The sequence below is a fragment of the Plecotus auritus genome (assembly GCF_963455305.1).
Source record: "Plecotus auritus genome assembly, chromosome: 5".
NCBI lineage: Eukaryota > Metazoa > Chordata > Mammalia > Chiroptera > Vespertilionidae > Plecotus > Plecotus auritus.
Genome location: NC_137776.1, coordinates 67,656,165 through 67,682,401, shown reverse-complemented (window position 1 = coordinate 67,682,401; position 26,237 = coordinate 67,656,165). Strand labels below are relative to the sequence as shown.

At 41.4% G+C, this 26,237-nt stretch overlaps 1 protein-coding gene across 3 annotated transcripts in view; it reads left to right on the top strand.

Annotated features, from left to right (window-relative positions):
* LYPD6 (LY6/PLAUR domain containing 6) overlaps positions 1-26,237 on the top strand; it is a 121,323-nt gene that overhangs the window by 50,084 nt on the left and 45,002 nt on the right. The window contains exon 1 of one of the 3 annotated variants that reach the window (XM_080668250.1): positions 261-307. The exons of the other annotated variants lie outside the window; for them this stretch is intronic. The gene's annotated coding sequence lies outside the window, so the exon portion shown is untranslated. Of the gene's footprint in view, positions 1-260; positions 308-26,237 lie in introns of those variants that run through there. 3 annotated transcript variants of the gene reach the window in all.

Sequence of the window (26,237 nt, the reverse complement as noted above, 5' to 3'; positions counted from 1 at the left end):
TATAGTTGCCTTATGTTTTCCACAATGAAAATGTCCTTAAAACCTAAGCCATATATTTTAACCTTTTGAATCTTCTGTAAAAAGATAAATAGCATGTGGGGGAAGTTACCCCTGCATGAAGAATGAAGACTAACCTGAACTTAGTTATAATTATAAGGAAAGGACCATCTTCAGAACAGTAATGGCAGGGTAATCGGTTTTGTTTCCGATTGCTCTTACTAGTAGATTTAGAGCATTTCTGTTTCCATTACAGGTGCCTAGGAATTTGCCCCTCTTTGTGAGATGGTTTCCAGATTCCTCATCTGCTGTGAGCTTTAAATTTTAATAATATTTATTGACATGGAAGGTCGTGATTGTCTGCTTCTCATTGATAACATCCTCTTGCCTTCAGCTGCGAGAAACTGTTTTCCCCAAAAGAAGCCTGATTGCAGAGTGCAGCCTTGAGGGTGGAAACAGATCCTTTATTATCAGCCTCAGAGTGGGGATTTGAATACCTGCTTCCCAGAGGGAAATTATGGCCCTTGCTTATGGACATATTCCCACCTGCTGAAAACAAGGAGGCGGGTAGCACAGGATGATGCTGGCAGTATGAAGAACCATGCCTTCTCATTTAGCAAAGAGCAATGACTCAGAAAATAGGCATTTTAGAACAAATCTGAAGGCTAATGGAATTTCTGAAAAGGGAGAGAATGGATGTAAGGCGTGTGGTCGTCAGCACTGGATGGGAGGTTCGGGCAGAACAAAACTAACATCCCTTTCTGGGTGGCAGCTGGCCGCCAGGCAGCAGATGGCTGCCTGCGATCCTCATGCACATTGGCTACCTGTTGAGTATAAACAATGAAATACTGATATATTGAGAACATGGGGAGATACGTTTGTCGAGACTCGGATTCTCTTCCAATCACCTTTGCATGTAGTCACAAAAAGGAAGGCTGATCCACCAGCATCCTGCTCCCCGTTATGAAAATATAGCACTATGCCCCACCCCCATCAGAACTGCAGGACCGTGTGTCCGGGAAAGGCGAGGGGCTGCACTGGCAATTGGCAAGACTGAATGGTGAAACTCGCGGTGCACCAGCCATGACAGTGACACTGTCCCCCCAGCAACACTGAGGTGCTCTTCCAGAAAGCCAGCCCCTTCCTTAGATTGAGATTCTCTGTATTTGTATTAACTCTCAGTCCCCATATGAACATCTGAACAAAAAGTGTCTTCGAAATGAGTAAAATCAAGGGCAGCTTCTGCGATTGAGTGTGGATAGTAGGAGAGGGAAGAAAATGTTTTCATACTTTTAGTCCTGTGAATTGAGTCCTCTTCATGGCTCTCTTAGGCCAACGCTTTCTGAGTCATGGACATCCTTGGTTGGGTTGCAGGTGGAAGGAAGCAAACTGGCATCTACTTCCATTCCCTTTCTCACCTTGTCTTTTATTCAGGTAGCACTGACTAATATAGGTTAATTTCACTGATCCATTCTTTTGTTTATTTAGTAAATATTCACATAAGATTTACTATATGGGAGGCGCAATGCTAGATGCCAATAATACAGAGATGAATAGGATGGGTCCAATTGGGTGTGGAGGCAGCCGGCTAACAATGGCTACAGCACTGCATGCACTGGGAGTGGCACTAGGGAAGTCGGGAGAAGTGAGCACCTCAGTGAGAAAAGGCTGCGTGAGCGGAGATGGAGGGACATTTGCTCTGCAGGTAATGAGGGTGAGGCACTCCCAGCAAGGAGAACAAGGAATGGTGGATAAGCGAGACAATGGAAAGAGAGCCTATGAACAAGGAAGTAAATGGAGAAAACAGGAAGACATCTTTTTTCAAGACTTGGAGCATCTTCCCAATTATCTTTGCATGTAGTTAACCAAACCAGTGCTCATCCATTAGTCATCCTTGATCCATGGAAGGTGGAGCCTAGATTGCAGTTGACTTTGGTGCTCCACTAAGGATTTTGTTTTTTTGCTAAATCGGGAGTGGGGCAAAAGTAGGTTTACAGTTGTGAGTACGAGAAGCACAGTTAGTTATTGTATTATTATTTATTTATTTTCGTATCATTTTCCATGTGAACAACTGTAAACCTCCCTTTGCCCTACCCTGTATTTGATAGAGGCATTCAAGGATTTGAAGTTGAGAATCACATGTTCCTATTTTTATTTTGGAATGTGTTCAGTTACAAGTGGCTGAACCTCACTTAAATTACTTGATGCCAAAGAGGACTTTTCCCCTCTCACACAAGTGGGAGCTCTGAGGGGTTGGGCTTCAGGTGCAGTGGAATCGGGTAAAAGTGGCATCATCAGGACTCGGTTCTCTCCTACTCTTTGTGTCTTACTCTCTCCCTTTATAAATGTCTCCCTGTTCCTTTCTCTCTACAAGTCTGTGCTATTCTTCCACTGGATTTTCTTTCAGAACCTCTTTTATATGAATTGGCTTGATTCTCAGGAGGCCTTCTTCACATGTTAAGGGACTTCCTCAGAGTTATGTATAGATAGTAATAATATAGGGGAAAGACCTTTGAGGCAGAAGTGCTGGGGTGTTCACTGGTTGGCTTTGGTTGGTTTGAAAGGTTTGACATGCGCTTTCCTGAACCAACATTTGAAGCTGAGGTGAGACATATTCCATGTAGGTCTGCGTCAGGTGCCACCCTCTTTACAGGTGCTGGGGGAGTTAACCTCCTTAAACTACTTGAGATAGACTTCCTGCTTGGCCCAGGAAAAAGGCAATGGGAACATAGCAAAAATTCTGGCTTCCACCTCCTCTACAGTATCCAGAGGAAAACAGGGAAAAGAGTAAAACTGAAATTCTCTCTTTCTTCTAAATGTTTCTACACAATGAGTTTTTTTATTTAAATAATTAAACATGTTGAACTACCTTTCTCTCACCTTATTTTTTTCTAAAGCTGATCTACAAAAATGAAGGAGATTAAAGGTTTGAGTGAATCTGAATGGAAATAGAAGATATGTAAATTGATGCTCACAGTGTACCACAATACACAAAGGATTAACCTTGTATAGCTTCCTGAAGCATTTATTTCACATGAATTCAGAAAACATATTGTTTTATCTGAAAACAGATGAATATGTTATGGAGTAGAATACAATTAATATTTAAAAAAATAAAACATGAAGCATCAAGGAAATTTCTGTTTTCTACCTTGGGCTGAATCCCAAGCTCTCTTGAATAGGTATTTGCTCTACTTTGAAATTGGTGGGTGGTTGAAGGTTGAGAAGTACTGGGCTCCATCTTCCTGAATTAAGGAAAGCCACACATAAGGAAGTCCTTTTACATAATTGATGTGTCAGAAGAACATATCTGGGGATTGTTTAATGCTCATGGAATTTTTACAACTCAACAGCAGGGGCAAGGGGATGAGGGTGAGGTGGAGGAGGCAGAGATGTGATGGGAGGGAGAAGCGAAGAAGAGTCAGGTAATTCTTGCTGAATGCTTGGATTTCTTTATATAAGATGATTGTTAGCTAGATTTGAAATCTGTTCTTTCCATATTCTTAGCTTCACTGAGTCAAATAAGTTTTCTCCTTCTTTATGTTGTTATTTTATGAGCTGCTCAACTAAACCTGTTTTCAATAGCATACAAGTTAATGGTACCATGACTTACATTAAAAGGAAGATTAAAAATTCTCAACAACCTGGTGAACTTAATCCTTGCTAATGCTAGGATTATCTCTCATCTCTCCTGGAAGGACTGCGAAAGTTCTAGAAAGTTCCTTGTCCAACAGAATGGGCTGGTACTGTACTGCACACTTTGTTAAGGTTTACAGTGGGCATTGCCAGATCAAGTTACAACAAAGGACTTAAAGGTCAGCTGTGCATTATTTTAGGGGGAGGGGAGAGTGTCTAGAGGAGGTAAAAAATATCCTAAGCCTCAGCTTTTAAAGACTTAGGAAATTGTAGTTGCTTTGTGACATCCCATCCATCACTGTTCTTAACTTCCATTCTGATCAGAATCTCCCTAACCTTTTCCTAGGAAGATCTTTCATGGCAGAAACACTGTCCTGGGTATAATAGAGAGACCAGGCCAGTTCTACAGGGTGGGGAACAGAAGTAGGGATGGGAGGGAAGAGGGGGCCGTCCTCTGTCTCTGTGAATTGATTTGCTAATGTTTTCCTGGGTTTATTCATATTAAAACATCTGAAGAAGTTAAAATCTTAAGACATAAAAATGTTATAGTCACCAACAGGCATGAAGCTGGCTTCAGGGAGTGACCAAGTTAGGCATTTAGAGGATGAGAACCAAATAAGAGAAATATGAAAATTAGAAGCAGAAGCCAAAATGGCCCCACGCATTAATGAATGGCCTCAGGGAACATCTGTGCTTGTCCGCCCTTGGCTTACAAACTGAATCCAGGCATTTTCTCATCACAATGGCTGCATTTGAATAGCAGGAAAGGTCACTTGGATTAAGGGTTTTGACCTGTCACTGCAATGGGGCTTTGGTTTGCTATCTTCACTTTTGGTCTGTAAAGTCTTTTATTCAATGAAAAGTTGATCTCCTCCTTGAGTGGAGGTGGATCAGCTTCATGTTTCTAATTAGTCCCTCCCCCTGCTCCAGACTGCCTGTGTCCTGTTAGGACAGGAGCCCTAAGCCCTCTCTGAGGCTGTGGTGCAGTGGATGCACTCCAGTGCTGGACTGGTGCATTTGCGTTGCTAGCATGCTGGCTTCCTCTCTGGGGATCACATTAGCAGGTCCCTGTCTTTCCCTGGCTCTTGACTATGTAGCATTTAACCTTCCAATATTTTTCTAATTAGAATTATATATATCTAAACACTTTGGAAAGCATTATGTGCTGCTGGTTAATTAGATGCAGTTGATTATAATTATTTTGTTTTGAATTCCTTTTCAGGAGATAATCTATCCAGGTAATTCACTCAGATTTTGGATCTTGAGTAACTTTCAAAATGCTCTATATTGAAGATCCAAAAGAAGCTATGGCCAATTTTGAAAATCTTTAGCTTTGTAGCTCTACTGTTTAGTCTGACTTTCTGACCTCTGACTCTCAGCACCTAATTACTTCATCTCGACTCTGAATAATACCTTGTCTATTCTTTTGAAAGGTAGGTAGGATACCCTTGTCCTTCAGGGGGGCACCCACACAATGTTGTGAAGCTGTTAGCCACGATGTGGGCTCTTGATTCTTAAGTTTGGCAAAGAAGGAATTCAGAGCCAAGAACTGTAGTGCAAGAGGAAGTTTGTTTAGCCTCATCTCATCTAAACTTTAGCATGTGAAATGAAAGGACACTTGAAGAGAAGATTTGAGCATGCTGCTCAGAGAGCTGCCTTGACCTCTTACAGAGAAAGACACAAAGGCAGCCCGGTTGGGCTTGAGCATTGACCTATGAGCCGGGAGGTCACGGTTTGGATCCTAGTCAGGGCACGTACCAAGATTGCGGGTTCGTTCCAGTGGTGTTTTGCAGGTGGCAGCTGATCAATGATTCTCTCTGACCATTGATGTTTCTAACTCTCTCCCTTCCTTTCTGAAATCAATAAAAATATATTTAAAAAAAAGAGAAAGAAGTGGGGGGGGGGGATAAGGACACATATGTAATACCTTAATCAATAAAGAAAAAAAAAGGAAAAAAAAAGAAAGACAAAGAAGCAGAAGAAGTGAGCTAACAGGGTTACATGGATGCAGGGAACAAGTTATAGAGGCAAAAGAAAGGCTCTTAGAGCTTAGAAGAAAGCAAGCAAAGACACATGCCTGAAGAAAGGAGTGGGCATACTCTAGAGAGTGCATATTGAGTCCTTTGTCTTAAGGGTTTTTATCTGTTTTCTAAAAGGAGGGGATTTTGGGGGAGGTCTCAGGGGCAGATCTCAATAGAATACTCATCAGCTTTCCAGGTGTGTCCTTTCAGGGTCATAGTCTCTACTGATTGGTCAGTGCTAGAGTAGGGGATCATTGGTCATTGCATCTGGTCCTGATGTCAGCCATGGGGTTGTGTTGTTTGCTTTTGCTGTTTTTCTGGGCCCGGAGCTGAAACACAATTGAGGCCTAGATATTATCTCTAGTTTGGCCAAAACTCTGTCTCTGTGGTCAATAGACCTGAGGCTTTGTTCCTAAGATTATTTGATGCTGACCAGAACCTCATTGTTCTGCGTAAGGGAGAAGGAGGCAGGTGAGTCAGGGTGCTGGATAAGGCCAGTTTGAATCAGCTGTCTCAGTTTCCCATTCCACTTGCCAAGGAATTTTCCTAGCTACTTACTATCCTGCCTCAAAACTAAATGCTGCTTCTCACTGGTATAGGAAATATAGGGAGGCCTAGCTTGTCCTCTGTTTCTATCTTCAACTCATTGAGCATTTCCGGTGGTTCCATTTCATTGCAAATTTCCATGCTGGCTTATTCTGACCTTGTTTAGTGGCCCTCTGACCTACTTAGAGACAGGCTACGTCTTTTTTTTTTTTTTTTTTTTTTTTTACTTTCTGGAAAATTCCCTGGGACAATTCTACTTGGAATTATTGCAGCAGTGCCAAATCCCTCAGCCACAAAATACCACAGACTGGGTGTCTTTAAACAACAGAGATGTGTTTCTCAAAGTTCTTGAGCCTGGGAAGTCCAAGATCAAGATACCAGCTGCTTTGATTTCTGGTGAGGGCTCTCTTCCAGGCTTGTAGCTGGCCACCTTCTCGCTGAGTCTTCACATGGGAGAGAGAAAAGAACAAGCTCTGTGGTGTTTCTCCTTATAAGGACACTAATTCTATCAGAGAGCCTCACCTTATGGCCTCATCTAAACCTAATCACCTCCCAAAGACCCCATCTCCCAGTGCCATCATATTGAGGTTGGGGCTTCAAAATAAGAATGTGTGAGGGACAGTACAGTCCACAGCAGAGGGTGTTATGGCAGAGGTTAGAACTCACAGAGGAAGCACTTGCTCCAGGGCAGTCAGAGCACAGTGTGTGGGGGTGTAAGTGGGGTGCAAAGGCACCATCTACAGGGTTGTAGGAAATAATTTCTAGAAGGTCACTGGGACTTAAAATAAGGAGGGTGGAATCTGTGAGTGCTCAGCATGTCTCAGCTTTTCTCCCAACTCCTGAGAAATTGATGTGGTGATTTTAAATTCCCAGGAGGAAAACAGAGGGCTGTGATCGCATAGTAGTGAGTATTATTCCCATTGACATAAACAGGATGCTGCCATATGAAGTGTTTTGTCATTTCTTTTGAGGTTATACAAAACTACTGAATATTCTTTTGAAATCCTTGGGTCCAAATTTGATCCCTAGGAAAAGTTCCCTGTCAACGGAAAGAAGATTGCTTTATGTAGGGCCCCACTAGAAAGAATAATACGTGCACATTGGCCCCGGCATGCAATGAAAAGTATATAGTCTGTGTTCTTTGATATACCCACCTGGTTCAGGTACAGCCTCACATAAATCTTTTCTTACTTCCAAAGTTAGGATGATGCTGTGATAAGTCTAAAAGCCCCTTTTCGTGGTAATTATAATCAGGGTTTTGAATCCATCTATGCGTCTATAGCCTTTTAGTGTTACACTTAAATAGATGCCATCAGATGTATTTTGAGGCCTGATTTAGCTTCAAGAGTTTCCATTTAAAACTCTTTCTTGTGTTTCTAGCATTTGTCAGCAGCAAGGCTAGTGAAGTCAGTCTAGTCATAAATGACTGTGGTGAGCAGATGAATTCAAAGCTCTTCACTGTGTGAAGGTAAGAGTATTTCCTCCTCACAACTACAGAAGCATACATTTTGAAAATAAATAGCCTCATCCTGGCTCTGTCAGGATTTTAGAAGGTGCTAAATAACCAGGTCATGAAGAATTAAGGCTCACAGAGCTAGAGGGCCTAGAGGACAGCGGGTAGACAGAGCAGCCCACCAGGCAGGGAGCGAGCCAAGCATGGTCCTGCTCTCACTGTGTGGGCAGCTGGGGGCTGCAGACCCAGGGGTGCATTAAGGAGCTGCTTTTTTGGACATGGCGTTACTTGAACATCAGAGGGTATTATGCACAAATCTGAGGAAGATTAAGGGATCTGGGTTGCACTGTACCGTAAGAGAAGATGAGATTAGCTTTCCCCAGCTAGAAAGCCTGGATGCATTTTAAAAAGTATTTTAGCCACAGGGATTTCTAAATTCTCCTGGAATCTATTACCATCTATTAGCTCCTGAGGCTTTGAAGCGCGGATTGCTAAAGATTGGGCAGTAACAGGGCGATTTGCTTTCCTTTGTGGTAGGGTTTGAATACCAAGGTGCCCAGTGAGATTGAGGGCTGCTCCATGCCTGATGCGGGTGGTAGGGAGATATTACACAAAGCCTGCTTACAAATCAGGTGGCTCAACGCCTGGAATAAAAAGTGTGGTAATCAGCTTACACTGTCACGTCTCTAGCAGGGTGACAGCAGTACCTAAGACCTACTGTTTGGAAAGTCAGAAGCAAATGTTTTCGCTTCAGCTCTTAATTCACATGATGTCATCTCTTCCCACAGTGCAGTTGCACTGAGGAAATCAGACTATATTCTTTCCTCTGCGTGAAAGTGGTTTTAGAGCAGGGGTCCTCAAACTTTTTATTTATTTATTTTTTAAATATATTTTATTGATTTTTTACAGAGAGGAAGAGAGAGGGATAGAAAGTTAGAAACATCGATGAGAGAAATCGATCAGCTGCCTCCTGCACGCCCCCTACCGGGGATGTGCCCGCAACCCAGGTACATGCCCTTGACCAGAATGGAACCTGGGACCCTTGAGTCCGCAGGCTGACTCTCTATCCACTGAGCCAAACCAGTTAGGGCGGTCCTCAAACTTTTTAAACAGGGGGCCAGTTCACTATCCCTCAGACCGTTGGAGGGCCGGACTATAGTTTTAAAAAAAAAAAAACACACTATGAACAAATTCCTATGCGCACTGCGGGCCCGGGACGAGTCGGCTGCTAAGCAGGACAGGCAGCGGCACCCGGCGGGCCGGATAAATGTCCTCGGCGGGCCGCAGTTTGAGGATGCCTGTTTTAGAGCCATTAGAGATTCTATGGGCTTCCCTTTGCCCTGGGCCCCTAAGGTTGTACTTTTAGACAGAGTTGTCAACAGTGACCTCTAAACGTCTGGAATCGGGACAATAGCAGTGATCTTTAGTCTTTGTCAAGCATGTGCGAGGGGCTTTCCTTCCCCACCTATTTAAACCTCACAAAGAAGGTTTTGAAGAACCTCTGACTTGGCATTCATTTACAATCTATTTTAAAATTAAGTTATTATCCCTATGTTTGTACTTTATAATTTTGAACCATTTTTTGATAATAAAACTTGTTTTTCCCTTGGTTATATAAAGTAAAAATCATTTGAAATTCCTGCCCCTGTGATAATCATGAATAACATTTAGGTGGCCACACTTTCATTTCTCTCTCTCTCTCTCTCTCTTTCCCTCCCTCCCCCCCACTCTCTCTCTTACACACACACACACACACACACACACACACACACACACACACACAAATTAGATAAACTGTACATTCTGTATTTATTGTTGGGACCTTTTAAAAAATACATTGTTTGTTCTTCCCTCCCTTCTCATCCAGGACTGCCCCTCTCCAACATCAACTAGTACTGAACAAGTATATAACTCGATTTTTCTCACTGTGTCTCTATAACTATCACACATGTGTATATTTATGTTTTGTTTTGTACAAAAAGGCATCCTGCAAAGCAGTGTTAGTCATGTCCTTTGGACCCAGCATCTACAGTTCTGAATGGTGGGCAAGACATTCCAAAATTGTAACATGTTCTCTGAATCTTATTTTTCTTGCTCAGTCATATGTCATGGACTTCTCCACTTGAGAGAGCATAGAGCTAACTCATTCTCTTTAATGACTTCATGTAGAATGGGGGGTAGGAGCCCCACCTATTTCTTTTTCCCCATATGCATAGTCAGTTGTGCATGTGCCATTTATCAATAAGCTGTTCTCTCCACAACACATCACAGTGCTTGCTTTGTCTGATAGAGACTTCTATCTGTGAATATTGCCAGGATCAGGTGGGGTTTACTCCAGAAAGGATTCTGGGATTCATTTCTAGGCTCCTCAATCTGTTCTGCTATTTATTCCCTGTTTGATTTGGATGGATTTAAGTCTGGTATGATCCACCCCTCATTATTCTTTTTCAAAAATTTCTTGCCAATTTTTGTACATTTAATCTTGCCTAGGATCCTATATAATAAAAGCCTAATATGCAAATTGACCAAACGGCAAAACGACTGGTGGGTGGGGGGGCCAGGCCAGCGAGCAGGTGGTGCTGAGACTGGAGGTGGTGGAGGGGTGAATGGGGGGAGGGGCGGGGTGGGACGCTCATCAGCTAGAGTGAGCCTAAGCTGTCAGCCAGACATCCCCCAAAGGCTTCTAGTCTGCAAGAGGGCGCAGGCCAAGCTGAGGGACCGCCCCCTCCCCGAGTGCACGAATTTTCATGTACTGGGCCTCTAGTTTTATTATATCCACTATAATTGGCACTGTATTAAATGCATATATAACATTTGAATTTAAGTATTTTTTTCTTTTCATTTTCATGCTATTATATTTTTAAATTTTTTACTGCAAATGTGGAGAAAAGCTAAAATTTTCCAGCCACCTGATGGAACTCCTTCATTGATTCTAGTAGTTTTTATTTTAAAATTGGTATAAAGTGTCTAGGCATATAAACATAACATTAGTATTTAAAAGGGAAATCTATATCTTTTTATTCACTCTACTTATATCAACTGTTTTCTTAATGTCACTGTTCAGTTGTAATGATAATAGCAGGCATAGCATCTTATTCCTGGCATTTGATTGTTTGAAATGATATTTGCAATTGGTTTTAAAAAATAGTTATTTGTACACTCAAGAGGTTTATTTCTACTTATATTTTATTTGGAGTTTTATTAAAAATGGCTGTAGAATTTTACCAGATGCTTTTATGGAGCCTATTGATGTAAGCAACTGCTTTTCCTCCATGCATTTGTTGCTATCATGAATGATGTTAATGGATTTGCTGGTGTGGAAACTGCCTCTCTGGTGTTAACTCCACTCAATCATTGGCAATATTCACTTTGTCTACTTTTGGATTGTACTTGCTAATATATTATTTAGATTTTTGAAAATATGTATAAATGGGATTGCTCTGTAGTTTTTTTTATTGGACTTTTAAGGCTAAGCCAGTTTTATAAAGTGGATTTAGGGGCTCTCTCTATGTTTCTATAGTCTTATACAACTTAAATAACATATTACTATTCTTGATAAGTCATATGCTTCCTTTTTTAATGCTAGAAATTTAAACACTTTTCCAATTTCCTCTATGGTAATTGGTCTATTCAATTTTCTAGGTGTCAAGTCAGTTTCCTTAATTTATATCTTGCACAAATTCATGCCAAGAACTTTAGAATGTTTTCACTGCTTTTTCCTGCTTCTGGCTCCAGCCTTGCTCCTTTCCAGCTCCTAGGCTTTCTTTCATTCTGTACTATTATGATAGCCTTGCAATTCGTCTCTTATTTTAGTAGTTTTGATGTTTAATTTGTATGTTCTCAATAATGGTAATATTAGCTATTTAGATTTCACAATATATTTACATGATACACTTCTCACCACTGTTTTATTTCTCTTTTTTCCCTTTTCCTCTATCTTAAAGTCAGCTCTGACTCACTTTAGTTGCATTAGAGTCTTTCTCAATATTTTTATTGAGAAAATTATGAAGCGTGAAGTTTATTTAATTTTTAATCTTTGCATTTCTCAATGATTTTCTTTCTAGCTGTATAAACTTGGGAAAGTTATTTAACTTCTCTGTGCCTCAGTCTCCTTATCCATAAAATGGGGTTACTGATAATAGCTACCTTATATGAATATTGTGATGACCGAATGAGTTGGTGTAAGCATTCTGGTGATCGACCACAAAATAACTTATTATTATCTCCCATGGTTCTGTGGGTTGGTTGGGCTTAGCTGAGCAGTTCTTGTTTGAAGTTTTCTCATGTGGTTGGCGTCAACATAGTAGCAGGGGCTGGAATCCTCTGAAGATTCAGCTGGGCTGTATGTCCTAGATGGCTTTTTCACTCACATGTCTCAGTTTTCCTTCATGTCATCTCTCTTTCCATCAGAGTTGCCTGGATTTCTTACTTGGGAACTTGGAGCTCTGAGAGGCAGAAGATGGACACTCTTTATAGTGTTTTGGCTTGGAACTGGCACAGTGACACTACCAGTTTCTATGAGATGGGAGACTAGACTCCACCTTGAGTTGGAGGAATGGTATGAATGGAAAGGGAAGGAAGGAATTAATTGCAGCTACTTTTATAGGCACATGATCACAATAAGGGTAATACTTAGAATAGAACCTAGCACTGAATAAGAGTGCTATAAGGGTACCATTGTTGTTATTAAATTACTTTCAATATTTCCTTTTACTCTGAAAGTCGAATGGTACCTCATATGGGTACAGAATTTTAGGAATGCCATTCTTTTCTCTCAGTAGAGTGCAGATGAAGTCTGATGCCAGACTAATTCTCTTTTCTTTATAGGTAACATCACTTTTGTCTAGAATCTTTCAAGACTTTTCATTAAAATCAGAAGTGACAACTATTAACAGACTTTTAGAGGTTCTAGAAAATACAAGACAAAAGGATGGAGTAAATATTGAAAAAGCAAAGATAAACTTTCCTTTTTGTGCTGATGATAACTTTGAGAAAACCCTGTAGACTCTATTAAGAAAAAACTAACTAAATTGAGGAGGAAATATAGTAAGATGAGTGATTACAAGATATACGCATAAAATCAGCAGCTTTTCTCTATTCAACAAGTACCAGAGTTTGCATTGATATGTGTCTTTTACAATCATTCTTAACTTGGAACCGAACAAGCTCTTCCACCTGCCTATGGAAGTTTCTGCAAGGTAGAGAAAGTCTTCTCTAGTATTTCTCTAGCTTTTCCTCTCCTCCATTGGCTCCTTTTTCTCTGCATGTTATTACTGTATGTATGATTATGGTCTACTAGCTGCCTTTTTGTGGGGAGATTTGTCCTTTTATTATGAGGTTTTAATTGTCCTATTTTGGAAGATTATCCTTTATTTTTTATTTTTTAAAATATATTTCTTTATTGATCTCAGAGAGGAAGGGAGAAGGAGAGAGAGATAGAAACATCAATGATGAAAGAGAATCATTGATCGGCTGTGTCCTGCACGCCCCCCACTGGGGATCGAGCCTGCAACCCAGGCATGTGCCTTTGGCCAGAATCGAACCTGGGACCCTTCAGTCCGCAGGCTGATGCTCTATCCACTGAGCTAAGCCGGCTAGGGCTGATTATCCTTTATTTTATGATATGATGAGATGACTGGAGGTTGCTCTCGCTCTCGCTCTCGCTCGCTCTCCTTTTGTTTTGTCTTATGGCTGCCCTGAAAGTGCTCCCAATGGGTTTCAGAGACTGGCTGCTTTCTTCTCATCCGAACATTCTTTTTTTGCTGCTGAGGAGGCTGGGTTGGTGCTGAGAGGTTTTCTTGGGTACCTCAGCAGAGGACAGCCAGCCAGCCAGCTGGACCCATCCCAGGCTCATGGAGTTGTTGCTGTTCAAAGTGTCCCAATAGTGTGACCTGAGCTCAGAGGGTGAATAGAGTAACAAGTAAGCCATGGAAACCAAGAGAAGGGGACCCAGCTACCCAAGGATGATCAGCAGAATATAAATGGTGCTGGTCAAATAGGATGGAGGAGAAAGATAATGACTCTTAAAAAAAGGTATAAAGTAATTTCATTGCAGAAGAAAGTTTTATATAATTTAAACAAAATGCTGTTTTAAATGAAACATTCAATAGATGGCAAAGATACCCAAGATATTGGTAACAGTGATTGACTCTGGGCAGGGAGGGGGCAGTGGGGTGGCTGGGGGACTAGGCTGAGAAGATGACTTTCTTTTCATTGACATGTGCCCCTGTGTCAAAATGACACATCACCTATGTATGCAGTTATGCAGTACAATGGGGAATGAAATGAGCTATAAAACAAATCAAGTAGAGGTGTTAGGATGGGGAGGGGGGATTTTCTGTTTCTGAATTATAGGAGAATATAACATTTAATTTGGAAGGAAAATGCATTTTTATTTTTATTATCTTCTAGTGAAACCACAAGAGCATTAGTAATACCTGTGACTTTATCATCAACAGAAATAAAAAATATTTTCATATAACAGAGTTGTTGCAGATATCTTGAAATATCGTTTATGCTCATCAGTGCTTGAAATTATAATCATTAGTATCACCACTAGAGCTTGATATTTAATGTTGTAATAGGAAAGCATATCTATTGCTATATCATGAATTTGTGTATTTTAGTATTTTGATATTGGTACTTAAATATATTGCTTTTCTTTGTAATGCCATGTATTCCTTTTTATTTGTTTAAAAGTATTATTTGGGGAAAGGCTGCATAAGTTTTAGTAGACTGCTGAAGGGACCCATGTCCCAAAGAAGGTCAAGAATCTACAGGATATATGGACTGTTTGGGTGAACTACTGGCCCAGATAATCCAGTGTAAAAACAATGTTTCAAATACAGAGGAAAATATTCTATCTAATAAAAGAGTAATATGCAAATTAACCATCACTCTGCTATGCCCACAAGCCATGCCCACAAGCCAATCAGGAACGAATATGCAAATAAAATCAACCAAGATGGCTACTGCCACAGAGAGCAGGAGGGAGGCTTGGGTTTCCCCGGCAATGGAGGAAGCCAAGCTTTCCGGCTGCCCTTGCCGGCCTAGGCCTCCACTCCAGGCTACAAAGTTTCAATGATAGAAGATACATAAACCTAAACAGAAATGGCAGCAGCCACGGCAGCCACGGAGCTGGAAAGAGCAGGAGGCTAGGGTTGCCCCCGGCGATGGAGGAAGCCAAGCTTTCTGCACACCCTGGTGGGCCCAGGCCTCCACTTAAGGCTACAAAGTTTCAATTATAGAAGATACATGAATCCCAATAGAAATGGCTGCTGCCACAGAGCAAGCAGAAGGCTTGGCTCCGCTCCAGGCTACAAAGTTTTAATTGTAGAAGATAAATAAACCCCAGATACCAGGGCCTTCGCTTGGGTCACCAGGGGGCGTGGCCGGCCTGCAAACCACCACAGGCCCCTCGCCCAGGCCACCCCATGCCCCAAGGGAACCCCCACCCTGATCCGGGACACCCTTCAGGGCAAACCAGCTGGCCCCCACCCGTGCACCAGGCCTCTATCCTATCTAATAAAAGTAATATGCAGATTGACCATCACTCCAACACACAAGATGGCTGCCCCCATCTGGTCAAAGATCCTGCCCCCATGTGGACACAAGATGGCCACCACAAGATGGCCAGCAAGGGAGGGCAGTTAGGGGTGACCAGGCCGGCAGAGGAGGGAAGTTGGGGGAAAACAGGCTGGCAAGGGAGCAGTTAAGCATCAGTCAGGCTGGCAGGGGAGTGGTTAGGGGGTGATCAGGCTGGCAGGCAGAAGCAGTTAGGGGCAATCAGGAAGGCAGGCAGGTGAGCAGTTGGGAGCCAGCAGTCCTGGATTGTAAGAGGGATGTCCGACTGCCTGGTGGGATCGGGCCTAAACAGGCAGTCGGACATCCCTTGAGCTGTCTCAGATTGGAGAGGGTGCAGGTTGGGCTGAGGGACACTCCCCCCGCCCCCAACCTTCCCGTGCACGAATTTCATGCACCGGGCCTCTAGTGTAAATAAATAAAGGATCAAATAATTGGAGGGACATTAAGAGACTTGAAGGACAGTCCCACACTTCCAAAATAGGCAGAATAAAAGGAAATCTTTCATCATAAAAAACACACACAAATCTTCCCAATAAAGGGTGGCTGGAAGCATTATGTCTGTGTTGGCTTTTGGCTTTTGTTATTGCTTTATTTATATGTTGATTAAAGAAGAATGCAACATTGGCAAACCTCTGTTGGACTTCAGATTTTTTATTTTCAAGTAGAATTTTATTGTTCTACCAGATCCCCCAGTCTCAGAATCACTGATGCAGGTCAGCCCCTTACGGCCCAGGTGGAGGAGCCAGTGTGATTGTCCGAGGGGAACAACCAGTTAGGGAGGAGCCAGGACTGGAGTGCCCCTGCCCCAGGTCTCTGGGCTGTTTGAAGAGGGCCCTGGTGGAGTTGGTAGTGAAGTCCCAGGACACTGGCCTGATGCTTTTATATCTGTAAGAACATTCAGTGACCTGTCCCTGCAGCAGGCAGCTGCCGCAGCATTGTCCTCTGAGCACTCCTCGCTCTTTGCTCCACATCAAGGGGTAACTGGCCGTTAACATAATTTCTGGGGTAACAAAGAAGCAAATTGGAAAACTCTCGCTTGATGTCCTTCCCATTTTATTTTTCAGTCCTTGTTTATGTAGCAAGTGGAGAGCAACATCAGTGCTTGAGACTACTGACAGGTGTACAAGGAAACAAAAGGCCGTGTGTGTGTGTGTGTGTGTGTGTGTGTGTGTGTGTTACTTCAATACTTCATAGTTCTCTTTCTGGAGGAGGAACCCTGGGTTATATATTCATGTGAATTTTTTTTATTACTGGTCATTGTAGTCTTATTTTATTAGATCTTAGTTAAATATATTTCAGGTAACAAGGTTGTTAATAGTGTTTGCATTTATAAAAAGTACCAGGGCAGACTTAATTGCGGGTTTTGATAAAAGTGAAGGATTCAGCATATAGTGAAAGGATGGTAGCATTTGCTCTAAGATTTGGGGCCTTCCCCAGAATATGCAAACAAACAAAAGAAATAAATACTAATGCATAAATAGTGCTGATTATGGGTATGAGACTCCAGGGGCTGAATTAAACAGGGATTTCCTTTTCTCAGCAACAAGAATACTGGACATAGGCAGTCCAGGGTGATGGGACACCTCCAAAGGACCAGTCTTGTTCCATCTTATCATTCCTCATGCTCCCCAAAATGACAGCCATGCTCCTGGGCTTCTCATCTGTATTTCAGGCAGCAAGAAGGGCGAGGGGCAAAGAAGGGAAAAGCAAAAACCGAAGGTGGAGCCCACAGCTTTCCTAGAAGCCCTACTGTAGCTTCCACTGCATCCTTAGCCAGGAACGTGTCACATGATTGCCAGGGCTGCAGGGAGTTCTGGGAAGTATATTTTGAGCCAGGCCAGATGCCACCTGAGTAAAATAGAACTTCTGTTGTAACAACGAAGGAGTGGTAGGATTTGGGATATGCAACCAACAGCCTAGCACAGATCCTTCACCATACTCCTGTCTTTATTCTAGCTGATTCCTGATCATGTGAGGTCTCCATCTGTGTCTCCTCCTCCAGGAAGGCCCCTGGGCCTAAGAGAAGTAAAGTGGACATTCTTTGAGCATTGATGCCAGGCTTTAGACATATAGTTAATCCCTAATGTATCCATATCATCTGAAACTATCTGTTTTATATACATTACACTTGTAAGTGCCATCATAGTAGGTTTGGCATCCAATTTTTACTCCCAGCTCCTAAAATAGTACTTGCCACATAGTAGGTGCTTCTTTAAAGTTTGTTGAACTAGACTGTTGAAAACTAGTTCAATTTAATTGAATTTAGGCATCTCAAAGCACTTTTAGTTTAGGTGTTTTTTTTTTTTCATCTTTTTTTCTTTTTTCCCTTTTGGAGGTATAATGTGTCTATTTATAAGTGCATCTGTTGGATGCATCTTTAGATGTTTTCTATCTTGTAAAACATAACTTGTGCCAGCATAGTGTGTGTGTGTGTGTGTGTGTGTGTGTGTGTTTATGATTAGTATCTGGATGCAGTCAAACTAGTTATTTCTCATGGCACTAAGGGCTTTGACAACTGTGAACCAAGTAGGGGTTAGAGACAGTGGTCTCAAACATAGGATTCCAGTGCGGTGACAGAGGTGCAGTTAACCACCCAGGGGTCTTGGAAGACAAATGAGGTTGTTGATCTGAAAAGCATTTGAAACTCTTACCTCTCCAGCAGAAAGATCCTATGTTAATCCCTGGTACATTTAGTTAATCCTCTATTCCCCATGTCAGCGAGTTTGGGGGGTAGAGGGTTCAGATTGTCTGAAGGTCATCTGAGTCTTGATATTGGGATTGAATTACAATGCATTTTGGATGTTGGCTGGAGGCCAGCCTCCTGTGTGGGTAAAATGAGGCATTGTTAATGGGAGTCAGTATTACATAAATTAGCATTATCAGGGCTGTCTCAGCCCTTTCGGGGCAGGTGACCTGGAAGACATCTGTATTAAGAAGGGCCAAGGCGTGTGCAACACATTTATATCTGGCTGTTCTCAAATTCCATCTTTATTATCTGTTTTGATCATAAAAAAAGAGCTATATTTGGGCTCCATGAGCTTTAGCAGTGCTTTCACTGGGTTACATTTCAGTGTTTTATTGAAATGCTCATGTGAAGAGTATCTCAGACCTTCAGGCAGAACTACTAGCAAAGTCATTTACCATTAAGGGTTAATAAATGAATGGTTGATCTAAGACCTGAATGTCCCAAAGTGTGGTCCCAAACCAGCAGCATCAGCATCACCTAAGAACCTGTTAGAAATGCGCATTCTCAGGCGGCCCCAGAACTACTCAATCAGAAAGTCTGAGAGTGGGCCCAGCACTCTGAGTTTTAACAAATCAAGATGTTTGCCAAGGGCTTTGAATCATGCCCCTTAGAATTCAGCAACAGGGAAAAACAAAACAAAACAAAACAAAAAAAACGTCTTCTTTGGTAAATAGGCAAGAACGCTTTTCCCAGACAATGAGAATGACATCAACCATCCTGTTTCCATTTCTGCCTTTTCCTTCAGAAAACTTGGAGCTATGCTGACTGTTCAATCATAGGCAGTATGTTAGCCTGGCGATTTTAATTTCCCTTTTCTTTCCATGAATTTTATTTGCTTCTTTTATTTAACAGTCTTACTATGAGTCTTTTGTCATAGGACTTCTCAAACCCATTTTACTAGTAGGTGGGCTGGCAGTGTAGGTAGGACATAATTTGAAATAAATTGTCTCAAAATGATTGACAATAGAAGTATTTGACTAAGAACTGTACTAGACAATGGCATATTCCTTTTTTTCTTTTAGTGAATTATATATATCTTTCTTTTTGAATGCTACACAATATTCCTCTGTGTGGTTGTACTTTAATTTATAAACCTACCTCCTATTACCAGATATTTACTAATAGGTCTTCATGAACATTCTCACCTATGTTATCTTGGCACACTTTTGAAATATATCTGCTAGGTAAATTGTTGGAAATGGAATTTTTGGATTAAAGAGCACACACATTTTTTTAAAAAATTGATCTTCTAGGTAGCTGCTTAATTGCCTTTCAAAAATGATAAACTAATTTACTTCTTTAAATGAGATTGTCTCTTTACCTAAATACTCATTACCACAGGGCATTATCAGATCAACACAATTTTCCCAATTTTATAAATGAACAAGTTATATTGTTTTGAATCATTGTTTTTACTTGCCTTTCTTTAACTCTGATGAAGTTAAACATTTTAAAACATATTTATTAGCTAATCTTTTTTTTTCCTTTCTTCTTCTTCTGGTGAATTGCTGTTTAAAGATGATGTCGATCCATGTTTTTAATGACCTAATTCTAAGGTTTTCATACCTGGAAATTCTTTGAATCACCAGAGAAGCTTATTGAGTCTGCTTTTCTAGTAGTCTACTTTCTAAGATCACATTGATGATTGGTCAGGTTGGCTCTGTGGTCCATAAACATTGTAAACACAGTGTCAAGAGTGGTCTCTCAAACCAGCAGTGTTTATTTGTTTTTATGGAGTTAACAGGAAATAAATATTCAATATTGCTTTGTGGGGACAATTGTAATTAGGAGCCAAAATAGTCTATCCACTTTTTCCCTCTTTTATGTTAAAAATTATATGTAAAATGTTATCTCATATTAGGATCCAAACTGTCTTTTGTGCTGGAAATGAAAATGGAAGATAGAGAATTAACATTTCTATGAGAATTTCTATTGTGAATTATATACCAATTAAATTTATTTCTTTCATAATCATTAACTCATCATGCTCCCCATATTGAGCCCAGAGGTCCCGAGCTGAATTTTAAAACCCATCATAGTAACAATATATTAGGATTCTGGTATTTTTAATTTCCCCTGCATTTCTATTGTTTTTCACAATGTTGCATTCATCACAAAAACTCTCTACTATGGCTTGTATTTTTCCATCTCCCTGACTTTACAAAGGATTAACATATCTTTAAGCATCACCCAACAATTGGTTTTATCCTCAATATTTCTCATTATTCAGTAATCCTGAGCCTAACATCCTTGCCAGGCAGCCTTTTCTTGCCCAGGTGAGGCTGGGGTAGGGGAAGAGGAGGTCAAGTTTGTGAGTCACTGTATACATTTCTACCTTATCATTCACCACAACATTATACAGGAAAATAGATGAAGAAACTAAACCAGCCCCAATTGTCTGCCATATTAAGAAAAATGAAACTTGATCAGAAAAAAAAAAAGGAATTGGATAAAGAAGGCTCTCATCTTTCTACTCTGTTATAGACTTACAAACCATAGTTTCTATGCCCCAATTATTTCAGTTGTTCATCTCCCGCTTATTTTGTTCTCCTTTTCCACCTCATTTCTCTGAGATTTGCACTATCCATTTGTTCTTGAAAGCAGTTAACAGTTAATCTATAACCTGGTATTAGGGCCTCCCCTGAGGATTTACCAATTGATTGGCCTTTTAATTCAGTAGTTAAAATTCTCCCAGTACTCACTGACACAGAGCAGTTTCAATTTGTGTGTTTTAAAGTGTTGGCCAGAATCATTAGGAAAGTGAAGTTCACACATCTGCCTGAACCATACCAGGCAGTTGATTTACAGTTTGATTGTAGCTTGATTGGGGAGTAGGGAGGCGGGGCGAAGGGAAGAGGTATTTGGATCAGAACAATTGCCAAGTGCTCTCTCATTCTGGCCTCCATCCAAATGCCACATCTTACAGCATGATAACAGCACACTCAGTCCGGGTTAGTGCTGATGTGCGTGGTTTGGGGACAAGAGCCAAAGGGTGGCCAATTATATCTTCACAATGTATAGGTGGGTCTTCAGCAAAGCCAGGATGTACAGTCAAGTTTTCCTAGAACCGCTGCTGTTACAAACTTACATCATTAGAATTAGGACAATAATCAGTGGAATTTCGATAGGGTAGATGTTCCATTAAGAAAATTGTGCTATATTTTTTTGTTTTCTTCCCCCAAATTAATTTGTGTTTTATGTCACTATTCAGAAGAAGAAATCACTAAATATGCTACAGTTTTGAAGTGATTTTATTAAAATATTTACTTAGACATTTACTAAATGTTTATTAACATATATATTTTAAATGCTCCCTGTTTATATTTCCTAATCTTCATCTACTTTCTACAATTTTATAATGGAAATATTTATCATTCATTAAAATCTTTCAGACAGATCATGGTTTAAGGTTTTTCTTAAAATTGTTTTGTTTTTGTTTATTTGTTCAAAAGATGTTAATATTCTTTAAGAAATCAAGATACTTGCTTTTGGGTAGGGAGTAAATTTAATAATACAACCTACTTGTCAAATAATACAATATTGTAATTTTAGATTTCTGTCTTTCTAATAAATATGATTTTCTTGAGGCTAAGGGCTGGCTCTTATTCAAATCGGACTCTTTCTGCTTAGCACAGGCCCATGTCAGGTCCTCAGTAAACATTTGTTGAACAAGATAATGAATTAGTTGCCTCTTTGGTGAGGTTAATACAGTCTGCAGTAGCATAGGGTTATGAAATACCCTATGGACAGAGAGGACAAAATTCAAAACATAATGATTCAGTCTCTTAAAAAAGCGAGCAGCACAGCCTCTTCGAGGCATCACCATGTACAGAGCCTCCAGCATTCAGCCCTCCATGGTGCATTCTGTGGGGGTCATTGTCAAGGACTTTGGAATGTGTTAGAATGGTGGGCACAAGCTGGCAGGTCTGAACCACAGCATCATTGGGTAGGCTTTGTGTGCTCTCCATTGGATTGTGTTTTAATTTTGAATCTGTTTATAACATTTAAAATGCAACAATTTCACAATAAAAAATTTGGGTTTCTGAGGTTTCTTAAAAACTCAACAGATCTCTCCTCATCAGCCCTCATGGCAGCATTTCTCTGGAGCCAGATGGTGACTGCTCCTTAGAGACGGACACATAGACTCTATCACTGTCTAGTGGGAGAGATGCTTTGTGGGACACATGCCTGTGGGATAAACACATGAACCCCACAGCTAGTTATAGGACATGGAACAATCTATGCTCCATAGTCAGGCAGGTCCCCTGAACTGGCTATGCAGAAACAGATATTTCCCCAGGTCAGTGTTGGTTTGTTTTTGTTGTTGTTGTTATTTTTTTAATATATTTTATTGATTTTTTTTACAGAGAGGAAGGAAGAGGGAGAGAGAGTTAGAAACATTGATGAGAGAGAAACATCAATCAGCTGCCTCCTGCACACTCCCTACTGGGGATGTGCCCACAACTAAGGTACATGCCCTTGACCGGAATCGAACCTGGGACCCTTGAGTCCACAGGCCAACACTCTATCCATTGAGCCAACCCAGTTAGGGCCCCAGGTCAGTGTTTATACTGGCCCCAGATCTAGAGATAAAGTAGAGGGAGAAGGGCATTTGAGACAGGGAGTAGGATAGCTTTTCCTAGATTTGATGCAGAAAGAAGCCCTTTAGTAGTGGCTGGGGAGCATACAGCAGGCAGGCGGTAGCTGGGAGGAAGGAGGGGATGAGCCTAGAGAGATGGTAGAGAAAGGTTATGAAGGACTGTGAAGCAGATGCTGAGACAGGATTAGATGTGCAAGACACTTGTTGCACGTCCATGAGGGAAATGGGGATGGAGCTGGGGAGGCTGGGAGACTGTCAGGCTACAATGCAGAGGGAGGGAGGGAGAGAAGGAGGGGGAAAGATAGGGGAGAAGGGTCTTAGATAGCAGTGCATTTCCAATAACCTTTAGCAAGGAAGAAGGGAATCCTTGACACAAAGTTGCCTATCACAGGACCTTGTCTTCCCAGAATGAGCCAGCTTTGGTATCCGTGCCATGCTGAGGCACTGGCTTGGATCTGCCTTTTGGAAGTGTAGCCTCAGTGTGAATGTGGTGATGGATTTTGGAGCACAGTAGCTGGGGTCATAGGTTAATTGGGCTCCCCATAGTCAGAAATCCCAAGGCTTATTCTCAGAGCTACTACAGTCTGCCCTTTGTGCCACATAGACCTTCTCCATACAAGTTCAAGGCATAGCATCTCCATGGTTCCTGGGGACCAGTCTTCCTGATAGGGAACTCAGAAGATGAAGGTTAGTGGGACAAACTGTATTCCATCCTCACTGCAGTTGATTTGGGGGCTGCAACTGCGACTCATCCTCTCCTTCCTATAATATCCATTCTGAGTTGCTCACATCCTTGATGATCACCTTGGTAGGTCTTCATGTTTTACGCAAGGGTATGATCCCAATCTTCTTTCCTGGGGTCAGCGGTGTCTGGAACCTTGGTAATCATACCCTTCACAGGCCGGGATTGCTGCGTGTGTCTGTTCATAGTCACAGTGGGGCAAGGGAGTACCAGGAAGCACCCACGAGGGTCACCCAGGTTTCATATGGATCTCTCCCTGCCTTCACTGTATCAAAGCAGCCCTGCCTCTTCCTTTTATTTAGGACCAGTTATCCCTGCAAGTGTGGTGTTCTGTTGGTCCTTAGACGCAGAGTCCAAGCTACCTTGGTGGTAGCTGAAACCCACAGTTCAGTAGGAGCTTTGCTGCAAGAGTGAGTTTTCTTGGATACCAGGACCTCCAACCTTACAGAGCTCAGAGTTGCATGGGTGGGAAGCACAGGCTCCACTGGTGGGTCATTGGAGTTGATGATAAGTGAGGCCACTCCTGCTTCCACTCCTTGACTTTTGGACACGTGTATTCCTCCTAATTGGGACATGCACCATATGGAGGGTTGTGGTCTCCTGCATATGCTGCATCCTGAAGGATGGCACCCAAGCCTTCAGAGCATTGCCTCTGAGCTGGTCCCCACTGACCCTTTAGAAGGCCATTCCAGCATCTGGCGAGGTCAGCTGCTTCTGGGTGGGTGCAGTATGTGATACAACAGTGGGTCCCATGTTGTTGGGCCCAATGCTGTACCTGCTTTCTGAAGTGGATCCTGGTCAGATGCTGTGCTTGTGCAGGATCCCATGCCTATGGATGAGATATTCCATAAGCCTGTAGATAACTGTGCTGGCTATGAATGGCTTATGACTGAGCTGGTCCAACAGAACCCATAAAGGGTTCATAATGGGCAGTTCTAGATACACGACACATAGCAAACATTCTGTCTTTAGTAGGACTCTGTACAATGCCAGCGGCCATTTTTCAAAGAGAGTAAACTTCTCTACTTGCTCCAGAATCCCAGGGGCCTATTTTTAGAGTCTCCCACTGGGGCTTCCTATATCTCTATACTGTCTTGTATGTACCAATAAAGATTTTAAACTGTGCCGTATGACCAGTGGGAATATCTGTTTTTCAAAACTGTAAGACAGAAAGATTGGGAGGTGGGGGGAAACGGGAGGCAAACAAACCAGTTTGGAAGCCAGTGTAATAGTCCAGGCAAAAATTAAGGACCTGAATAGTTCTGATCATAGGCATGATGAAGATGGAGCTGATTGGGAAGATATTTACAAAGCAGGATCAGTAAAACTGGGGAAATTGCATGTCAGGGGGGAAAAACTGTTGGGACAGTTTTGGGGTTTGGGCATCTGCTGAGTAACCAAAACATATTTTTATGTGTTGACATTTTTGCTGTTGCATTTTAGAGGAAAGAGTCCCCAGGGACTATACCACTGAAAGAAACTTGAACTGAGCTGAGCCAAACATGTTAATGAGCTACCTTTAATCAGCTGGATCTCAAACCGAACCCCAATATTAATTTTTGTTGAATCAATTTTTTCTTCCAGAAATACTGAGCTGGGATTAACTAGAAATATATTGAGCCAGAATATAAAATATTATTTTCATCTCTTTTGCTAACTCTGTAACCCCAGTACCTAGAACAGTACCCAATACATATTAGGCGCAGTAAATATTTATTAAATGAATGAATTCTCTCAATGAAACCAATAATTCATTTAGAGTTTATGGTCTCTTTGCCATATTTACAGAAGCAGTTGTTACTGGGAAATCTTGAACTTGCAGTGTAAAAGGAGGTTGGAAAAGATAAGCCTTGTTCACAAGTCTCATGATAAGAGGAGATGGGTTGTATTGAGTCCTGGGAAACTCAGATGTTTCCTGCTTTGACTTGGACTTAATAATTCTGGCTTCATTAAATACTACAGGAGAAGAGGACCAAGAGGGATACTCTTCTTTCCCTCTTGATTCCAAACAGAGAAAAACAAAAAATCCTGGGAAACTCTTACCTTATCTCTTTGTGACCCAGTTATAAGGAAGGGAGACTCTCAGCATTCTTCCTGGTCCACCCAGTGCATGCCAGGGTCCTTTCATTTCTTTTCCCCCCACATCTAGGAGTTTATTCTAAGAAAATAATAGGGAATAAACCATGTGATGAAGTACCAAAGATGCTACTCACAGCATAAGTTAGAATATAAAAATTTAGAACCATCTGAAATGGGTAATAATAGGGGATTGAAATAGGGAGACATAGCCCCTTAGAATCACCTATATTTTAATCTGTAAGGGTAAGATTTGATTGATAAAGCGAACTGAGTTAGAGACCAACTCTCAGCATGTAATGGGAATACTTCTTTCCTCTAATTCTTCTAAGACTTGCACTGTTTATCACACCTCCATCTGCAATTTTGCCATTGACCTTAATGACTTAAAAAAGCACCAGTAGATTCAGAGAAGGCTTGGGGAATGGTGGTTGGCAGAGTCTTCCAGAGCACCCGGTATCCAGTGCTCATGTGCTTCCTTTATACTTTGGAAAGCTTAAATGACCACTTTCCCCTAATGTGACACAGTCTTAATATATCAGGATACACCGAGCAAGCCAGCCCCCTCTCAAAGGCAGTTCTTTTACTCACCGTAACTTCTAAGTTACAGATGGCTCTTTGAAGCTTAGGGTCTGATGTCAGGCCTCCTAAACTCACATGTCCACTCTCACACTTTCTACCCAGGTGACCTTGGAGCAACTGACCAATCCCTTTTCTTCCTTAGTTTAGTCATCTATAAAATTGGGATTTAAAAAAATTATTTCCTCATAAGATAATTGACAGAATCAAATATAAAGCATATGGAACAATTCCTGTCACATAATAAACTAATATTT